Raw genomic sequence first — 20,552 nt, forward strand, 5'->3', positions numbered from 1 at the left:
GTGCTGTGACCATAGTTCAAGTACAGGTCAGGTACCTGGTATATGCTGTCCTATAGCCAGAAGATGAAGATTTCCTATCTTCAGTGTGTGTTTGAATTACTCAGAGAGGCTGTTAAATGCAGATTTTTCCATCCATGTGTTGAGAGAAAAGTCTGATTCAATAGGTATAGGGTAAGGCCCAAAATCCTGAATTTTTAACAGACTTTTAAAGTGATTTTGATGTAGATACACTGTGGACCATTTTTAAAGAAAGACTGGAATAGACCTTGGTTTTGCAAACTCTCCTCATTGTTCTGTATTGCCTTTATTTAAAACTCAAATATTTTCTTTTGTAAAATTAAACAAACAAGCAAAAACAAAACATGCTTGTAGTTACACTTTGATATTTTAATTATTAATAATAATAAAGGCTGCATCCACTGATAGACCTTGAACAATCTGATGTTCTTTTGGTTTGCACAAGGATGCGAAAGAAAGAATCCCTGCGCTTTCTGTCTGTCTTCGTGGCAGCCCAGATTGAATAGGGGACTACATCTGAAAAAATAAAAAAAAATAAAAAAATAAAAAAAATAAAAAATAATAATAATAAAGGTTAGTTTCTTCTTTCTCTTACATTGCACACACTCTCCCCTATCAGTCTATTAAATTAAAATTTTCTGATACTATTGTATTACTCAAGATGAAAGGAATAGGCCAGTAGATGTTCTGGTAAAAAGTAAGAAAAGTTCTGCCTGACCAGGCCATGGCACAGTGTCAGACGGGGACACAGAGGACACAGGGGTCACTTGCTCTGCTGTAGCCCCCCTGGCCAAGGCACATATGAGAAAGCAATCAATGAACAACTAAGATGCCACAATGAAAAATTGATGCTTCTCATCTCTCTCCCTTCCTGTCTGTCTGTTCCTATCTGTCCCTCTCTCTGTCTCTCTCTCTGTCTCTGTTACAAAGAAAAGGAAAAAAAAGTGAAGAAAAATTCATATTTTTAAATGGTTAATGCTATGGCAAAATGTATCACCCCCACTTTCATGGGATCCATGTAATAATATTAAGCCCCTGATAACAACATACTTCTGTCTGTTTACCCAATTTTTAAGTCACTCCTTCCCAGGGAACCAGATTGAGGTACCTGATTTATAGATGACATAGGTTAAGTGTCTCAGTTGGAGGAAGATAACAATAAAATTCATGTGCAATGGGAGTTAGTTTACCCTCTTCCTCCATTTTTAGTGTGATACAGAAATTAGAGTAAACCAATCAGCCTATAGATTGACTTTGCCCTTGAATGGTAGGATGGACTAGGAATGGGGGGAGAAAAAGGACTTGTTTAGTTCCTCATACTAAGCCATATCCTCCCAAAGACTTTATAAGCAATAATTGTGACAATTCTTTAAATTTACACACCTGACTGCCGCGGACTAGCGCGGCTCCAAATAACGGTGCGGAATGAGGAAACACACTTTGTCAAAACAAAACCTATGGGACTGGGAGGACTCTTCAAACTGCCTGGCAGTATCTGAGTGCCCCACAGCCCCAGTTCGCTTTATTATATGGACCTATGCAAATCAAGGACCCTGATACAAAGTTGCACATCAAGGGCTAAGACAGGAACTCTCCCAAGGCAAAAACAGTATATACATTAGTGAATTTTACAAATATCTGAAAACAAAGAGTCAGAGGAAGGGCATGTATATTGCTTCCTGCACCCCAAGGAAGGAAGTGGAATGGGTGCAAACACTCAGCATCAAAGCCAAATATGGAGATGGAAGGGGGAGAATTTAGCCCCCTGCCAAGCCTCGAATCTATAATGGCTTTTTGCCATTACTGGTCCACAACATATCCCCCTTTTCTTTTTAATTTGTGTGCTGAGATTTGCACTCATCTGATTTTCTAATTTGGAGGCAGACGGAAAAAATATAGAACAAACACAAAATTAGTATAGCCAATGCTAACAGATACGCAAAACAAGTATACTAATACATCACAGTGATTAAAGCCTTTAAGCAAACTCTTTAAGCTAATAATACAACAAGAATCTATAAAAGAGTAATATCCTTAAAGTGTTCACCAAGTCCAAGTTGGCACCAACACCATTCCAAATCTCTGCAAATGCAACCCAACCCCAGTTCAGTCCATCAAAAATTGTCACAAGAGCAGGAGTCCAGGAAAAGTCCACTTTCAGGAGAAGTCCTCATGGCACTGGAATTGCCATCACACTTCCACACTCTGCAGTTAGCGTCAAAGTCCCAATGACCGCTGCTCCCAGCTGGCAATGATTCAGGTAGACTGGAAAAGCCATCTGCAGCACGCATGAAGACGGAGCTTCCGTTTTCCTCAAACTGGAAAGATGAACCCAGGGGTCCTATACTGGAGCTTTACAGCCATGGGGTGGTGAAGAGAACCTTGGGATACACTAAGCTGGGTGGCAGAGGTAAATTTGTAAGTTGGCAAAAAAGGAAAAAAGGAGCTCTGAATTAGGAGTAGGTCCTAGCCTAAACTATGAGTGGGGCATTGAGGCAGGAGGAATAAAGGAAAGACTATATATTAATCAAAGCAGCAGAAAACAGGACTATCAATACCCACAACAGAGATCTTCGAGGGAAGAATAAAAAACCTGAATATTCAGGCAAGACCTAGTTAAATGGCCCTTGTGTAAATGAGACCAGTCTACCGGCTACTTGGAAGAAATACCCCAGGCTCATTCACAGTGTCGTAGAAGGGGCCGATGGCCCTGGGCACCTTTTAGCCTTCAGTGGCAAATCCCAGTATTCTGGGAAAGGTTAGGTCACAGGTGGCTGGAGCAGGGCTAGAAGAGACTGAACTCTCCCTTAGAGGAGTGAGGGGAAGCCTACCTTCCAGTGTGTCCCTTCCTCACAGCAAAGGCATATAAGCCTGGCAGGCTTTGGCTCAAAATGACCATCCTTTCCACTATTGAAGCAGGGCCCTGATGAAGGTCCAGTTGAAGCGTTGGAGCCTCTGAGGGTGTATGCCAAGAGCTAGTATTTTACCTGATCTCCTTTGGGCTTTTTTGGCCTCTTGGTACCTTAAAAGCCATGCTTAGAAGATCTCGCTGAGGGGCTTGAGGGTCCCTATCTGCCTATATATCTGGAGCTATTCAGAAAAGAACAAAACAGTGTTATTAGCTGGAATCAAATAAAAATAAAAAAAGGGTAGTAGTTTGCAGGACAAAAATTTGGGCATCTCTTGTACATCAGCATTCAAGATAAACTGTTTGAAGTAAAAAGCGTAACAGGGTAGACCTGCAGGAGCTCCAGGACATGACTCTCCCCCCCTTTCTTTTTATATTATTTACAATTGAATCACACTTTACAATATTTTGACTTCAAATATTGCAAGAAATTCTTGACTTTGTTAACTTTTAACAAAAATAGAGTAAAAGCACCTTCAAGCAACATTCCCACACTTATCAAAACACCCCCTTAACATTAATTAACAGGCACTTTAGAGAGTACATATCAAAACTGAAAAATCCCATTGTGATCTTCATTATTCTTCCACAGCAAAAAAATCTTTACACCTTTATTATGTAAATCTATGCTGCTTCAAGCTTTTCACTTGCAGCCTGGAGTAGCCTGGCCAAACCAGCAAGTCTTTTGGATCCAAAATGAGCGTGCTCTACTTATTCCAAACAAAATCATATCCATGTAGGGGAATGAAATTATCCCCATTTTGTTTTCAATACTACAGCCGGCACTTCCAAAACTATTATCATCATTACTTTTCATGTAAGGACTTAATTCAGGCCTTATAAACAAAAACACTTAGACATTAAACAAAGACTTCACATACAATCACACAAATCAAGAGTGAAACCTGGGGTTTTAGAGAATAAACTATGGCCTGCTTGATCTTAAGTAGGGCTACCTTAATAGGAACGTAATAAAGATATATACTAAACAGAGATCTCTCTCAAAAAATCTCAAGACGGCCGTATGAGATTTCTATTCAGCAATACCCAAATCAGGCCCCCCTTTTGCCCTCTTTTCAAGCAATGGATCAGGAAAATAAAATGATCTAAAACATTAAAAAATTAGATAATAATTGAGAAAGGGAAAAGAGCATAGTAACTCTTATGCAATTGCTCTTGTGAAGTGAGTCTCTCATCTAGAATCATGGTGTCTCACCAGTCGTTCAGGGATCCACTGAGGAACTTCAGCAGACCTAGGAAAAACACACACATATCCTTGGCCCCGTAAGAGAACACCGTCTGGCCCTTGCCAGACTCCTGTGAGTGGGTCCCTCCATCGCACTTCAGGGAAGGCTTTCCTTGCAGGGTTCCAGAGTCTCTCTGCTGCTGAATGACCCTGTACATCAGTATTCAAAAAATTTAAAGTGAAAAGAGCATGACAAAGAAGATTTGCAGGAGTTTGAGGGTATAATTCCTCTTTTTAAATTTTTTTCCAATTGGTTTTTAAGTGTTTGATGTGCACGCTCTACAATGCCTTGACCCTGGGGATTGTAAGGAATTCCTGTCCTTAGGTCAAGTCCAAAAGTCTGACAAAATGTAGTAAATGCTTTTCCTACATATGCAGGAGCGTTGTCAGTTTTAATCAGTTTAGGAAGTCCAATAATAGAAAATGCATACAAGCAATGAGCTATAACATGTTTAGCAGCCTCTCCTGTTCTGGCAGAGGCTACTATATATCCAGAATAAGTATCTACTGTAACGTGGACAAAGGATTGTTTGCCAAATGAAGGTATATGAGTAACATCCATTTGCCAAAGTTGTCCCGGTAGGAGTCCTCGAGGGTTAATTCCAAACGAAGGGACAGATTGTAATATAGGGCACCTTGGACAAGATTTAACAATCTGCCATGCTGCTTCCCGAGAAAGTTGAAACTGTTTACGCAGGGCTGCAGCGTTCTGGTGATGGATAGTATGAGACTGAATTGCTTGATCTGTCATGGTTGCTCCAATAATTTTCTTTTGGGTAGCTTGATCAACAAGGGCATTCCCTTGCACTAAAGCTTCAGGGAGCATGGAGTGAGCTCGAATATGTCCTATAAAACATGGAGCTGTATGTTGGCGTACAAGTCTTTGAAGAAGGAGGAACTGCTGAAATAGTTCCTCATCAGCAGTTGTCTCTAAGATAGCAGTCTCTATAGTGGAAACACCATAAGTAAATATCTGCTGTCTGTATATAAATTAAAGGAGGAGTATGGCAAATGCTGAAAAGCCATGATAATGGCATGTAATTCTACTCTTTGGGCTGATTTTAAGGTGACTATTTCAGTATAAAGCTGTCCATTGATTATTAAGCCTGCTATTCCTGAGCTGGATCCATCAGTAAAGATTGTAGGTGCTTCAGGAATGGGCTCATTAACTTTGTCTTAGGAAATATAAAGGTAATAATTAATGAAAATTGAACTATTTTATCAGCTGGGTAGTGAGAATCAATTTGGCCTGTAAAATTTGCAAAAGCGATTTGCCATTTTGTGGAAGTTTCCCAGAGCCATTGTTGTTGATCCTTTGAAAAAGGAACAACAACAGTCTGTGGCTCAAAACCTATAAGCTGCAAGAGTCGCCTACGCCCCTTGATAATCAAGGAGGCAACAAGATCAAAATATGGAGATAAAACTTTCTTAGGAGTAACAGCTAAATGAATCCATTCAATAGGACCTGAAGCTTGCCACAATAGTCCTATTGGAGTGTAACTTGAGGGACATATTAGTAGGGCAATTGATTCCTCAGGATTTATGCGTTTTAGTTGTGCTTGCTGCAAGGCCTTTTCTACAAGCTTTAAAGCTTGTTGTCCCGCAGGTGTAAGTAACCGAGGAGAAGCTGGTTGAGCTGAGCCTCTAAGAATATCAAAAAGTGGCTTCAGTTCTCCAGTAGTTAATTTCAAGGAAGGTCTAAGCCAATTAATGTCTCCTAACAGTTTCTGGAAATCGTTTAAAGTTTGCAAATGATCTGTCCTGATTTCTATTTTCTGTGGGCGAATTTGTTGTCCCTCAATAATTTGTCCTAAATAAGAAAAAGGTAAGCATTGCTGTACCTTTTCAGGAGCTATATAAAGTCCTGATTTTTTCAGAGAATATTCTAGTTGTTGCAAAATGGTCAACACAGTGTCTTTGTCTGGATGAGCAATAAGAATATCATCCATATAATGAATTATGTATGCCTTAGGGTGTTGCCTTCATACTGGAGAGATGGCTTGAGCAACATATTTTTGGCACAAGGTAGGACTATTAGCCATACCTTGAGGCAAAACTCTCCACTGGTATCGCTCCATGGGAGCCTGAAAATTAAGTGAAGGAACACTGAATGCAAAACGCTTGCAATCATGAGGGCTTAAAGGAATAGTAAAAAAGCAATCCTTCAAATCAACAACTACAAGGTGATAGTTCCATGGAATGGCAGTAGGAGAAGGAAGTCCTAGCTGGAGAGGACCCATAATTTCCATAGTCTTATTTATTGCTCTCAAATCTTGTAATAGCCTCCAGTTTCCTGATTTCTTTTTAATGACAAATATAGGCGTATTCCATGGACTATTAGATGGTTCAATGTGCCCAAGCTGTAGCTGTTCCTGTACCAATTGAGCAGCTGCCCTAAGTTTCTCCTGAGAAAGGGGCCATTGGTCTACCCATACAGGATTATCTGATTTCCAAGTAATTGGGTCTGCACAGTGCATTATTGGGGTAGCAGGAGCTACCAAGGCCCCTATGCAAAATTTTGATATCCTAATCCATGCCTTCTGGTATTGGGTGCCACTTCTATGGGGGTGAGAATTCCTCGCTGTTCTTTCCCTAGACCCTTAGTGGGCAAAAATCCCTGATCAAGCATTTGTGTGCTAACTAAACTATTAGGACTGACAAGCAATGCCCCCATATTTTTCAAAACATCTCTACCCCACAAATTAACTGGCAATCCAGGGAGCACATAAGGCTGAAAAAATCCAGAATGACCTTCTTTATCTTCCCATTGTAAAAAAACTAGAACTTTGTTGAGGGGATTTACTCTGCCCTATACCTTGTAATTCTGTGGCTGCTACATGAGTGGGCCAGGAAGGAGGCCAATGTAGCTTTGCAATAACAGATACATCAGCCCCAGTATCTAAAAGCCCTTTAAATTTACGCCCTTGTATTGTTAGTTCCATTTCAGGGCGTTCCTGACCTATTTTTTGAATCCAATAGGCAGTATCAGTGGAACCAAATCTTTGATTCTCTTGGGGTCCCTTTAGCGGGGTTTGGCCTTGTCTTAAAAGAGGTAAAAGGATTAATTGAGCAATTTTCATATCAGGGGAGATAGTGACTATATTCCTCAAAGTGTGAGCCATTACTTTAATTTCCCCTGCATAATCAGAGTCTATCACTCCAGGAAGAACAAAGAATTCCCTCATAGTTAAACTACTTTTGCCTAACAAGATTCCTACTGTGTTACTGGGAAGTGGCCCCAAAATTCCAGTGGGTATGGCTTGAGGTCCCATCTCTGGAGTCAATACGAATTGGGAGGTGGGACTGAGGTCCAGTCCTGTACTGCTTGTTGTTGCCTAGGATAGTTGGGCAATGTTTGGCCTGCTGGAATCTGAATTTGCTGAGGAAACACTGACATTGCCCCTATTGTTTGATGGGGCCAGGGAGGGCCCCATTGTCTGTTTCCCTGCCCTGCGGTAGTACATTTAGGCCTCCCCTTATTCTTCCAATGTTTCCCTTGTCTACAAAGTGGGCAGAGGTCCGGAGCCTTAAGGGCTGGCTGTCCTTGAGGGAGAGGCCGAGACCAATATCCGGGGAAAGCAGGGCAATTTTTAGCAAAATGCCCCGAACCCCCGCATTGAAAACAGTTTCCATGGGCAAAAGTACTTCCCTGACCTTCCTTCCTTCGCTTGTTCTGTCCTTTATCAAAGTTTTGTCCTGGAAATCTTGCCTTATTACCTGTGGTAAAGGCAAGACCTTGCATGTATGAAGGCCCAACATCGGCGCATATTCTAATATAATCCTCTATATCTCCCTTCTTGCGGTGAGGCCGAAGTGCAGCCTGACAAGCAGAATTAGCATTTTCATAGGCTAGTTGTTTTATTAAAACCTTTCCCACATTTTTATCCCCTACTATTCTTTCAACTGCTTGAATTAGCCGTGAGACAAAGTCTTGAAATCGCTTGTCTGCACCCTGCCTAATTTTACCAAATTCTTCTGGTTTGGTCCCTGGAATAGGCAGGCATTTCCATGCCTGTGTGGCTAGCTGATTAATTATATCATAAATAGCTGGTCGATACTCTAATTGAGTTGCCGTATGGGCATACTGTCCTTCTCCAGTTAACATATCTACAGTAACAGCAACCTCCTCTTGCTGATTTTTCTCATCCAGCTCTATAGCCTTTTCATGAAAGTCTGACTTCCACAACAAATAATCACCCCCAGAGAGCCAAGCACAAGCAATCACCTTCCAGTCATTTGGGGGAAGAGCCTTTTCCCTAATAGTATCTAATAAACCAAGTGAAAAAGGGGCAGTAGGCCCATACTGAACACAAGCAAGTTTAAGCTCTTTCAGAGTTTTAAAAGGTACAGGTTTATGTTCTCGCACTAGTCTCCCTGTATCATCCTGTCTTTCTACAACAGGAAAATGGGTAAAGCCATCATTTACTGTTTCCCCTACATTTCGAGCCTGGTAATCAGCCTGATAAGGGAACGGAGGAGCAGAGGGTTGAATGTAGGAAGGAGCTGAGGGCAGCGGAGGCCCCGCGGCTAAGGCAGCCATAGCCACGGATTTTTCATCCCCCCTGTCATCCTCAGACTCCAAGTTATCCTCATATTCACATCCCTCTGTTTCCAGCTCACCCTGATACTCTTCAGACAATGATTTGTCTTCATTCAGAAACATTTCTACATAAAGGTCCCTTACTTTTGACCCTATCTGTCCCATATTCTTTTACTCCCAACTACACTTTCCCCAAAAACTTTCTTTACTCACTGTACGCACTTCACTTTGGGGAGTTCTGTCACCTTCCTTCAGTTTTAGTTTCCTCATACTCATACTCAAGTCGTCTGTTCGGGCACCACTTGCCGCGGACCAGCGCGGCTCCAAATAACGGTGCGGAATGAGGAAACACACTTTGTCAAAACAAAACCTATGGGACCGGGAGGACTCTTCAAACTGCCTGGCAGTATCTGAGTGCCCCACAGCCCCAGTTCACTTTATTATATGGACCTATGCAAATCAAGGACCCTAATACAAAGTTGCACATCAAGGGCTAAGACAGGAACTCTCCCAAGGCAAAAACAGTTATATACATTAGTGAATTTTACAAACATCTGAAAACAAAGAGTCAGAGGAAGGGCATGTATATTGCTTCCTGCACCCCAAGGAAGGAAGTGGAGTGGGTGCAAACACTCAGCATCAAAGCCAAATATGGAGATGGAAGGGGGAGAATTTAGCCCCTTGCCAAGCCTCGAATCTATAATGGCTTTTTGCCATTACCGGTCCACAACACCTGACTCCTGTTTCATCTCTCAATGTTTTTCACTTGTAGAAAAAGGGAGTACTATTTATTGATCCTGGCCTCTTTGACACTGGTGCTTAGCAGACTGAAGCACAGTAACACATTTTGCATGTTTCTCTTTATATAGATATTTCTATGAGTAAGTTTTATTTCCATTTCTATGATCATATAAACTTGTGTTCCTACCAAATTTTTCACTAATGAAGCAAAGTAAAAATTATTTGCAGTCTAAAAGAAAAAGTATAGTTTGCCATTCAACACATGCCAGAAAAAAAAGGCTCTAAACCATTGGGCAAATATGAATGACTCTAAGCTTAGTACTAGCACTAAGCAGTTTAAACCAAAGCATGAACCCTGGCTAAATGGCTCAGTGGATAAAGTAATGTTCCAGCGCATAATGGAAGAAAAGCAGTCAATGAGTGCACAGCTAAATGGAACAACTAAGTGATACAACAAGTTGATGTTCTCTCTCTTTCCCCCTTCAAAAAAAAATCATGAAACTTATGAGAGAAATACTTTCTTTGTGGAGCATTTCTTAACATGAAACAGAATGCTCCTGACCAGGCAGTGGCACAGTGGATAGAGCATTGGCCTAGGATGCAAAGGACCCAGGTTTGAAACCCCGAAGTCTCCGGCTTGTATGCGGGTTCAACAGCTTGAGTGCAGGGTCTTTGGCTTGTGTGTGGTATCATAGACTTGACCCCATAGTCACTAGCTTCAGCCCAATGCCTCTGGCTTGAGCAAGGGGTCACTCACTCTGCTCTAGCTCCCCTGTCAAGGCACATATGAGAAAGCAGTCAATGAACTACTAAGGTGCTGCAATGAAGAACTGATGCTTCTCATCCCTCTCCCTTCCTGTCTGGCTGTCTCTCTTACAGAAAGAAAGAAAGAAAGAAAGAAAGAAAGAAAGAAAGAAAGAAAGAAAGAAAGAAGAAAGAAAGAAAAACTTATGAAGCAGAATGCTCAGTTATTTATTTATTTATTATTCACTTCTTTTCTAGCTATTTTTCTTCTTCCACTCTGGGCTTTTGAGCAGTGGTACTTCATGATAGTAAAGAAAAAAGTGATTTCTAACCTTGCCCAAAGACACTGGAACCCCCGTCAGGGCATGTGATGCCTTGTCTTTCTCCTCCTAGGCCAAAACGTGCTAAATCTCCTTTGGAACCTACAAGGGGGAAATGATCCTATAAATAAAGACTGCTTTATATTTTCTAGAAAAGATATACCTATTTACTGACCTATTACTATTTGTTGCGGACGCAAACCCAATTATGTACTACAAATGCATAACTTCCTTTTTGAAAGCTAAAATTTATAGCGAAGGTGGATCCAGGTGATCATATAATCTTTATTTTCCTAATTTTAAGATGAACATATCATGGGAACAGGAAATACATGAATGGACATATGTGTAGCAAACCAGTCTGGGATGCCCGAAGAACTGTTGCAATAATGAGATGATTTTTTAAAACTTAAATGAAGATTGCAATTATTATCATTCAGCCATAATGTTTATGCACTTTAATAATGTTTAATAATGACATTTTTATATCCAAAGGTAGCCAGGAGGTTAAAACAGAAACTAATCTCTTATTGAGGTTATTTTGTTTTAATAACTCACAATAAGGCTTAGTAACCCTTATCTGCAGATGCTTTACAGTATTAATATTTGCCTGAGAACTTGGAAAATGAGACTCTCCACACTCCCTGAGACTTTAAAAGAGTCCAAGTGATTATCTGTCCCTGGAGCATCCAGAGAGTGGGACCAGGAAAGCTCTTTCTCAGGGGTCGGTAACCTTTTTGGCTGAGAGAGCCATGAACGCCACATATATTAAAATGTAATTGTGTGAGAGCCATACAATATGTTTAACACTAAATACAAGTGTGCATTTTATGTAAGACCAACACTTTTAAAGTACAATAAGTCTCTGAATTCTTTTTAATAACGTTGTTATGCTATTGCTAGCCAATGATGAATAAAGTACTTCTTACCGTTAATGCGACTTCTGGTGCTGCATGGTTTTGCTGATGGCTTTGTAGTCTGGTTGATACATGGGGAGGTTAAGCTTCATGCAGGCATTGAGACTTCCATCTGTTAAATGTGATCGTAGGTTGGTCTTAACGTTCTTTAGATGTGAGAAAGACTGCTCACATGCATACATACAGCCAAACATTGGCAGTATAGCAATACTCACACGCTGCAGTGTGTGGTATGTGATGGGAAGAGCATTCCAAGTTTTGACAATCAGCTGGTCCTCAGGTTGAAGTTTTTTCATTTCTCCCTGCTTGTGTTTGCTCACCAACTCTGCTTGCTGTCTTGCAAGTCTTTCCAAATCTTCATTCAGTGACTTAAACTTATTCACCCACATGTCTGAGGCCTTCAGGTCAGCAGCTTGTAGCTCAAAATCTCTGACGGAGACATCGGGGATATAACTCAGGTCAGCTCTGTCCACTGAACACTCATGTGGATGGGTGATGAACTTAAAAAGACAAATGCGCTCACAAAATTCTCCAAAGCGCACTTTGAATGACTGCAGGAGATTAGATGTGAAGCCCATTAGCTGCTGGAGATCAAGATGTTGAGCAGGGTCACTTGCTGTGAATGTATCTTTAAACTCTCCCAGCTTTTCAAAGTGTAGTAAACAACCTGTTTCAATGTCAAACACTGCTTGTTGAGGAGATAAGACTGTATTTCCAATGCCTTACATTTCTCATTGAGCTGATTCAGATGTTTAGTCATGTCCATGAGATATTAGAACTTCAGGAGCCAATCAGTGTTAGCTAACTCAGGATGCTCAACATTTTTCATTTCAAGAAAAGTCCGGATTTCGCTCAGACAAGCCACAAAACAGCTGAGCACCTTCCCTCTTGACAACCAACGCACATTGCTGAGCAGAAGCAGACCAGGATAATTATTCCCAACTTCATCCAGCAGTGTTATAAACTGGTGATCATTTAAAGCTTGAGCAACAATAAAGTTGACCAACCGAATGACCAACGACATCACCTCACCAAGCTGCTTGCCACACATCTGAGCACAAAGCGCTTCTGATGTAGGATGCAGTGAAAACTTAGGATGGGTCTCTTTTCATGTTCACGAAGAAGCACTATGAATCCTCTGTTTTCCCCCACCATACACGGAACACTGTCAGTACACACCGAAATAAGTTTATCCATAAGAATATATTTTTCTTTAGCGAACTCAGTGAAAGACTTGAATAAATCCTCCCCTCTTGTTGTCTTTCATAGGCAAAACAGCAAGACTTTCCTCAGGTAGTGTGTCACTGACAGCATACCTTGCAAGCACACTGAACTGGAATAAATGGCTTACATCTGTTGACTCATCCAAAGCCAGAGAAAAGAATGGTGCTGCATTTATGTCCTTCACTTGTGTTGCTTCAATTTGATTTGCCATCACGATGGTACAATTGTGAACAGTTCTTGTCAACAGAGGAATGTATTTTATTCATTTGATTATCTTGTCTGTATCCGAAAAGTCGTCATTGGCAACATCAAGCATGAATGTTTTGACATACTCCCCATCTGTGAATGGCTGTCCATTTCTCACAATTGCTAAAGCACCAGCAAAGCTAGCTGAATTCCAGTCACCTTGTTGGGTCCAAACATGGAGTCGCTGCTGACTGACTTGCACTCTGCACAGTAGCTCTTGACATGCTTTCTTCCTGCTGTCCCCCGCTGGATATTTTGATGCAAATGTAGTATGGCGTGTGTTGAAGTGCCGCTTTATATTTGACCATTTCATCAATGCAGTTTTATCATTGCATATTAGACACACTGAAAAACCTGCTCTCTTCACAGAGGCAAATTTCTCTGTCCATTCCTGCTGAAAATTACAATACTTCTCACCTTTTTTTCTTTTAACCATCTTTTTTGTCAAAAGGGTTTCTGCAGTTAGCTAGCTGACTACCTGATTAAAAGGAGGGAAGTTTACTTCCTGACGTCACAACAACCCATGTATGTTACGCATTATCCAATAAAAATTTGGTGTTGTCCTGGAGGACAGCTGTGATTGGTTCTAGCCACCTGCAACCATGAACATGAGCGGTAGGAAATGAATGGATTGTAATATATGAGAATGTTTTATTTTTTTTTTAATTATTAATTTTGTTTTTTTTATTTTTTTTTAATTTTTTAATTTTATTTATTCATTTTAGAGAGGAGAGAGAGATAGGAGAGAGAGACAGAGAGAGAGAAGGAGGGGAGGAGCTGGAAGCATCAACTCCCATATGTGCCTTGACCAGGCAAGCCCAGGGTTTTGAACTGGCGACCTCAGCATTTCCAGGTCGACGCTTTATCCACTGCGCCACCACAGGTCAGGCGAGAATGTTTTATATTTTTAACGTTATTATTTTTTTTTATTAAAGATTTGTCGGCCCTGGCTGGTTGGCTCAGCGGTAGAGCGTCGGCCTGGCGTGCGGGGGACCTGGGTTCGATTCCCGGCCAGGGCACATAGGAGAAGTGCCCATTTGCTTCTCCACTCCCCTCCCCTCCTTCCTCTCTGTCTCTCTCTTCCCCTCCCACAGCCGGGGCTCCATTGGAGCAAGGATGGCCCGGGCGCTGGGGATGGCTCCTTGGCCTCTGCCCCAGGCGCTGGAGTGGCTCTGGTTGCGGCAGAGCGATGCCCCGGAGGGGCAGAGCATCGCCCCCTGGTGGGCAGAGCGTGCCCCTGGTGGGCGTGCCGGTGGATCCCGGTCGGGCGCAAGCGGGAGTCTGTCTGACTGTCTCTCCCCGTTTCCAGCTTCAGAAAAATACAAAAAAAAAAAAAAAGATTTGTCTACGAGCCAGAAGCAGCCATCAAAAGAGCCACATCTGGCTCATGAGCCATAGGTCCCTGACCCCTGCTCTTTCTGATGCCTTCGTTGTCCCAGCAGCAAGAACTTCCCATCATGAATTGCGTCTGCCTAAAAATGCCCTGCCTAGCCAGATAAATTGCTATGGGGTTCACCTTACTTTCCAATGTTACTCTTTCCATATAGGTTTTACTTGAATTTGAACAAAAACTACTGTTTACAACCCACATGCCTTGTATGGCAAATACCAGTAGATTTTACGACAGATGTTCCTTTATTTTACTAAACAAAGCAGTATGTGAGAATGCAATTTGGAGACACAGAGTGCAAATTTTTCAATTTGGGTGGAAATGCAGTGTTGGTGGCGGTTGGGGTGTATGAGAGGGCCTCCAGGAGTGAGGTAACTGACAGCACAGTTGGCAGGCAATGCTAGGTAGAGTGAAAAAGAGAGTTAAAGAGTGACTGAGAGAGAGCAGCCAGGGTGCGGAGAAAAACAGAAAAGGGAACCTTCCCTCCTACTTTCTACAAAAGCTTCAGTAAAATCTTTCTTTAACTTTAGGTTCAAAGAATTGGATTTGTAGGTTTTATGGAAGGAGGAGTGTGGGCCTAGCGCTGCAACAACATGGTGAGAACAGTCCCAAGCAAGGGTAGAGCAAAAGCACAGGCTGCCTTAGAAAGCCCAGATGTAATCTGTGCTCACCAGCACCAAGATGTGTGTCTGTGTGTTGGTCCATCTATCTATCTATTTATCTATCAATCATCTATCTATCATCTATCTATCTATCATCCATTTATCTATCATCATCTATCTATCCACTTATCTATCATCTATCTATTCATGCATCTATGATCTATCTACCTGTCTGCCTATCTATCTACCTACCTACCTAGTACCTGTCATCTATTTATTTAGACCAAAAATAAATAAAACATATGAAAGTAGAATCACAATAGCATTTTTTTTTTTGCTATTCACATAGTATTTCGAAAATAGGGTGTTTAAAACAGTCATGATTTATTTCCACTGAAAGAATGAGTTTAACTTCTAATTTGATGTATGGAATGGGTCTCTACACTATGTGATCTATATCGCTCAATCAAGCATATTTACTGCTTTGTGAAGTTTTTCTTATTATTTGCTACATTCCTCCTTTCATTTCATTGATAAGATTCTGCAGCTTCTCCTGCCTAAACGTTTACCTCTTTCATCAACACTACACAGTCATGGGTGAGTTTTCTCGAGCAATGATAAAGATTTGGATAGAGCTACAAGCACTTCACAGGCTTCGATTTCAAAAACTTGTGTGTAAATCAATTGTTTTGCACTGTGGCTGCATTTTTCCTGTTGAAACTATATTATAAATTGTGTAGCAGACTTTATAAATCTATAGCCTAAAACCTTTTAAAACATGCTCTACTCATGAGATGGGTTGAACTAATTTTCCTCCCGAGCCTGGCCTAAGGATAGCTAGGTTAGCTGAAATGGGACTCGGGTATTGTAACTCAAACCAGGGAAAGAGACGCTGTTTAGTAAAAAAACAGAAACAAAAAAAAAACTTGAGTTAGCTCAAAGGGAAGGCACATGTTGGCTACGGGGCAGGTTCATCTTAGGAACTCCACCCTGAAGTTAGATTAAACCATTTTCTAACTTTTTCTCAGTACCCCTCACAGTCCCTCACTTATAGCCTAGGTACAGGGGAGACAATGAAGGAGAACAAGGAAGAAGGAGGACAGAGTTAAACAAATGGGCCGCGAGGCTGGAGGAGGAGATAGAGAGAAGACCAAGGTGGGAGAGTTTTCCCTGAAATATGGATGTGGTAGTCACATGGAGTGCCCCAATGGAGAATTTATACCCTGAGCCCACTAGCTTAGGGGCAGACATGGAAGGATGAACAGGGGAGAGAGAGAAATGGATAATAGGGAATGAAAAAGACTTTTTTTTTTTGTATTTTTCTGAAGCTGGAAACGGGGAGACAATCAGACAGACTCCCGCATGCGCCCGACTGGGATCCACCCGGCACGCCCACCAGGGGGCAACGCTCTGCCCCCCAGGGGGCGATGCTCTGCCCATCCAGGGCGTCGCTCTGTTGCAACCAGAGCCACTCTAGCGCCTGGGGCAGAGGCCATGGAGCCATCCCCAGCGCCCGGGCCATCTTTGCTCCAATGGAGCCTTGGCTGCGGGAGGGGAAGAGAGAGACAGAGAGGAAGGAGAGGACAGATGGGCACTTCTCCTTGTGTGCCCTGGCTGGGAATCGAACCCGGGACTTCTGCACGCCAGTTTGACGCTCTACCACTGAGCCAACTGGCCAGGACCGACTTTTTTTTTTTTTTTTACAATACCTGGGACTATATAACTTCAAATTAATTTCTGGGGATATATTTGTGTGGTATACTTAGTAAAACCCTTATACTAGGCCTTACCAAAAAAAACCCCAAAACGCTTTTGTTATTCTCTAGTACATTTAAAGTCAATTTTGACCATGACCTAATGCACACATTTACCATGTAAGAGCCCTGACTTTATCAGTTACAAAGGCAGAATTTCCTGTACTCATCAGAATTTACTTTTTTCTAGCTCTGAGGGAAAAAAAAATGAATAAATTTGTTTATAAATAGAGCTTAGAATATGGCACCATAAGCATTCACTAAAATTCTTGATATCAATACTAATTTTCAATTTTTTAAGGCTCCAGGATGTAAATAATAGTAGACATAATTCAAGGTTAAACCAGTCTACAATTTTTATCAAAAGGAGAGGAGTTTGATGAAAAAAAATTTTAGGACTGGGGCTTCTCTGGAGCTAATTTTCCAAAGCCTTGAAGCAATTTTTTTTGAAGTGGAGGGAGAATCTGAGGTAAAAACAACACAAGAAAGCTTAATTGCACTAAATCCACAGTTAAGGGATTCTGTTTTCAGTGCTTTAGAAATATGCAAAATGGTATTACTCAACTTGGTTAACAGTTTATACTAATGAACCCCAATTGTGGGTGTTGTTATCATGAAAATATCATAATGTCTATCATAAGGTTGTGATCTTGAGCAAGGTGAAAATGACAATAAAAACCTACAATAATGGCTGAAAAATCAACTTAGTGTACACCTGCCTGTAAGGATCAATAAATTGTCACCTTCATTTACAAAAAATAGCATCTCTTTATTCCTCTGGGGTCACTGTTTTCTTTAATACCTACATAGAGTAATTCAATCCTCCATCCCACCTAACCTTGGGAAGTTTAGTGATTTTCCCCAGGAGGGCAACGTAAGATGGTGCTTATGGTCTACCAGTGGTCAACAGTCTGTTGCTATTTTCTCTGAACTTCTCCCAGGCCACGTTTTAGGTCACTGCTGTTGTAACAATAGACACATTTTTTTTCTTTTCAGCTAAATAGGGAGAGGCACTCCTGTTTTTTATTCTCCAAGGTATAAGACCATAACAAAGGTCCCCTGTTTATAGCTTTCACTGAAGAATTGGGAATAGCCCTGGCAGGTTGGTTCAGTGGTAGAGCATCGGCCTGGCATGCAGGAGTCCCGGGTTCGATTCCTGGCCAGGGCACACAGGAGAAGCGCCCATCTGCTTCTCCACCCCTCCCCCTCTCCTTCCTCTCTGTCTCTCTCTTCCACTCCCACAGCCGAGGCTCCACTGGAGCAAAGTTGGCCCGGGCGCTGAGGATGGCTCAATGGCCTCCGCCTCAGGTGCTAGAATGGCTCTGTTTGCGACAGAGCGATGCCCCAGATGGGCAGAGCATCGCCCCCTGGTGGGCATGCCGGGTGGATCCCGGTCAGGCGCATGTGGGAGTCTGTCTGACTGCCTCCCCATTTCCAGTTTCAGAAAAAAAAAATATATATATATATATATAAAAAGAACTGGGAATAACATTGAAATTACAGCCCAGGAAAAAAATCATTGAAAATCAAATACCATTGTCACTATTCTTAAAATTATTCAGTTAACATCACTACAGATAGGTGCTGCAGAAGGAGATCCTTGGGAACAGAATGTGAGGCAAAGATAAATGAGCATGCAGGATTGGTAGTGCTCTTGGGCTCCAAACCTGTGAAAGGGAAGACAAAGGTGCAGGATTAGGCAGAGGCAGAAGTCAGGCTATGAAGCATCTCGACATGGCTTCTGATGACTGGAGAACTCTGGAATGGCCTTTCACAGTTGTCTCAAGTTGGGACAAAAAGGGCAAGCTTTTATACTCTTATACCATTGGAAGCAAGTTGTTTCAGAAAGGGGACAGGGCATGCCATTGGTTAAGGTAGTACTAGTCTTCAGTCTAGGTTATTGTCAAAGAGCTGACAGCTGAGTGCTTTCTGTAGACAACATTCCTGGAAGCTGGGCAAGTAAGTCTTTGATTCCTAGAAGAGGTTCAGGTGGTGCATCACAATGTCTACTGTAGGACACTTTGACCCATCATCTCTCTCCTTTCATACAGCTACTGCCATGTTGCAAGATCCCACTTTCTCCATACTCAGCTCCTTTTGCCAGAAGCTCCCCAAGACCCAAATTCATAACATCAAAAGTAAAGTGACAATCTCCTGTTATTTATTGCTTTATCTCAGAGTCTTCTAGACTAAGTACTCTCTTTACTAACTAAAATGTCTATTACTGTGTTTTCCTTCACAGAAACTCACCTTTGGGACTATAGAGAATAGCCAGAAAACGTGAAATCACAGATTTTCCTTAACGAAGCTATAAATTCCATATTAAGTTCTTAGGTGGTCCCCCAGATAAAATTATCTGTTTTCTTCACTGGCTTACACTGAATTTTAAGTAAAATGATAGATTGGGACCAATAAAGAGTCTTTTTTGCCTTTTCCACAGCAAGTGTGAGTAATTTATTTTTGCATGTCTTCTAATTTGTTTTTCCCTTCTTATTATGAACAAGTAAGAATAAGTGAAATAAATTTGTATTCAGCATTACTAATGTGCTATCAGGACTTCACATACATATATGGTTGTGTGTGTGCACATATATGCATATATTACATATTATTTTGAGAAATGTTTAGAAGTTTTCAATGACTAACCTAATTCTAGTTGACATCTAAGACTTTTGTTTAATCAGATTCTTTTTTTCTATATTCATAGAAATCCTCAAAATATTTTTGAGCTAATAAAGTATAGATATAATTAATATCTTTATTTGGGGGTGACTTTGGAGATGTTGAAATTGTTTATCAATACTAAGCTTTATGAAAATATTGGAAATATAAATATAAATAAAAATTTGGCCAACATTTTCTTATAGTGAGATGGTGCTTCATTCGTTTATAAAATGAAACTAGATCCTGGTTGTCCCTAGCTGTATCAATAGAAACTTGTCGTAATGCTGCTGGGTTTTCTTATCCTAATTATCAAATTCTATGGCAACCATTTATGAGGTTGAATTCTGTTCTAATCACTTTGTGTATAGTATCTCATCAAATCCTGGTAACAACTCTACAAGGTAATATTATCTGCATTTTACTGGTGAGAGAGATGAAGCTCAGAGAGATAAACTGATTTCCTCAAAGTGATAGATACAATGAGATTTTAATCCAAAATTCATTGGCTCCACTCTTGTTCTTCCACTCTTTACTCAGGAGTCTATCCTTAAAGGACTAAATGCTCCTGGCCCTCAGTCAGTTTGATCTTTTCAAGCCATGATATTTTATCACTTAATTCAGTAAACTTTTATTTATACCTATAGTTGCTAGGAAATGTGATAGAATACAGTGTGATTCAGCCAGTTGGTTTTGTATGTATACTTAAGTCGTTAATTTGGGGTAGGGGTGGGAATGTGACTGTTCATGTCATTCAATCCTGGTCAAAAGTATGTTTTTAGGATGGTTTTAGATATGAACCTACTTAGAAACATGGGGGTAAGTCCTGATAAAAGCTTAAAGTGTCAGTAATCTCTTTCTATGAAAACAAAATAATATAAAGCCTGGGAGAAATATATATTAGCACAGTAAACTGAGGGGAAAATATGTATTCTTTTATTTTCTAATCTATTTGAAGGGATACCTGCATCTCTTATTGATTAAGCATCTTAACAATAACTTGGTTGCCTTAATTAGTTCTCATATAATTACATGGAGATTAATTTTTACTCTGACTATAAAATAACAGGAATTAAATAAAAATATTTATTGAGTATGTACTGAGTATGCATCATTGTGGAATGAAAGTTAGAAAAGTCTAATGAGATGATCATATTTGTCTTCCATTTAAGAATAATATTGTCTTCTATCATATTTTTTCTATGACCTTGTCTGATATCATTTTGACTATCATATCCTAA

General features: G+C 40.8%; 1 non-coding gene across 1 annotated transcript; it reads left to right on the forward strand.

Annotated features, from left to right (window-relative positions):
* The first annotated feature begins 410 nt into the window (after window positions 1-410).
* Window positions 411-536, forward strand: LOC136312377 (small nucleolar RNA SNORA31). The gene has a single exon (XR_010726969.1). It is a non-coding gene; the product is annotated as a small nucleolar RNA SNORA31 (small nucleolar RNA).
* The last annotated feature ends 20,016 nt before the right edge of the window (window positions 537-20,552 follow it).

The sequence above is a fragment of the Saccopteryx bilineata genome, chromosome 8, assembly GCF_036850765.1.
Source record: "Saccopteryx bilineata isolate mSacBil1 chromosome 8, mSacBil1_pri_phased_curated, whole genome shotgun sequence".
Lineage (NCBI taxonomy): Eukaryota > Metazoa > Chordata > Mammalia > Chiroptera > Emballonuridae > Saccopteryx > Saccopteryx bilineata.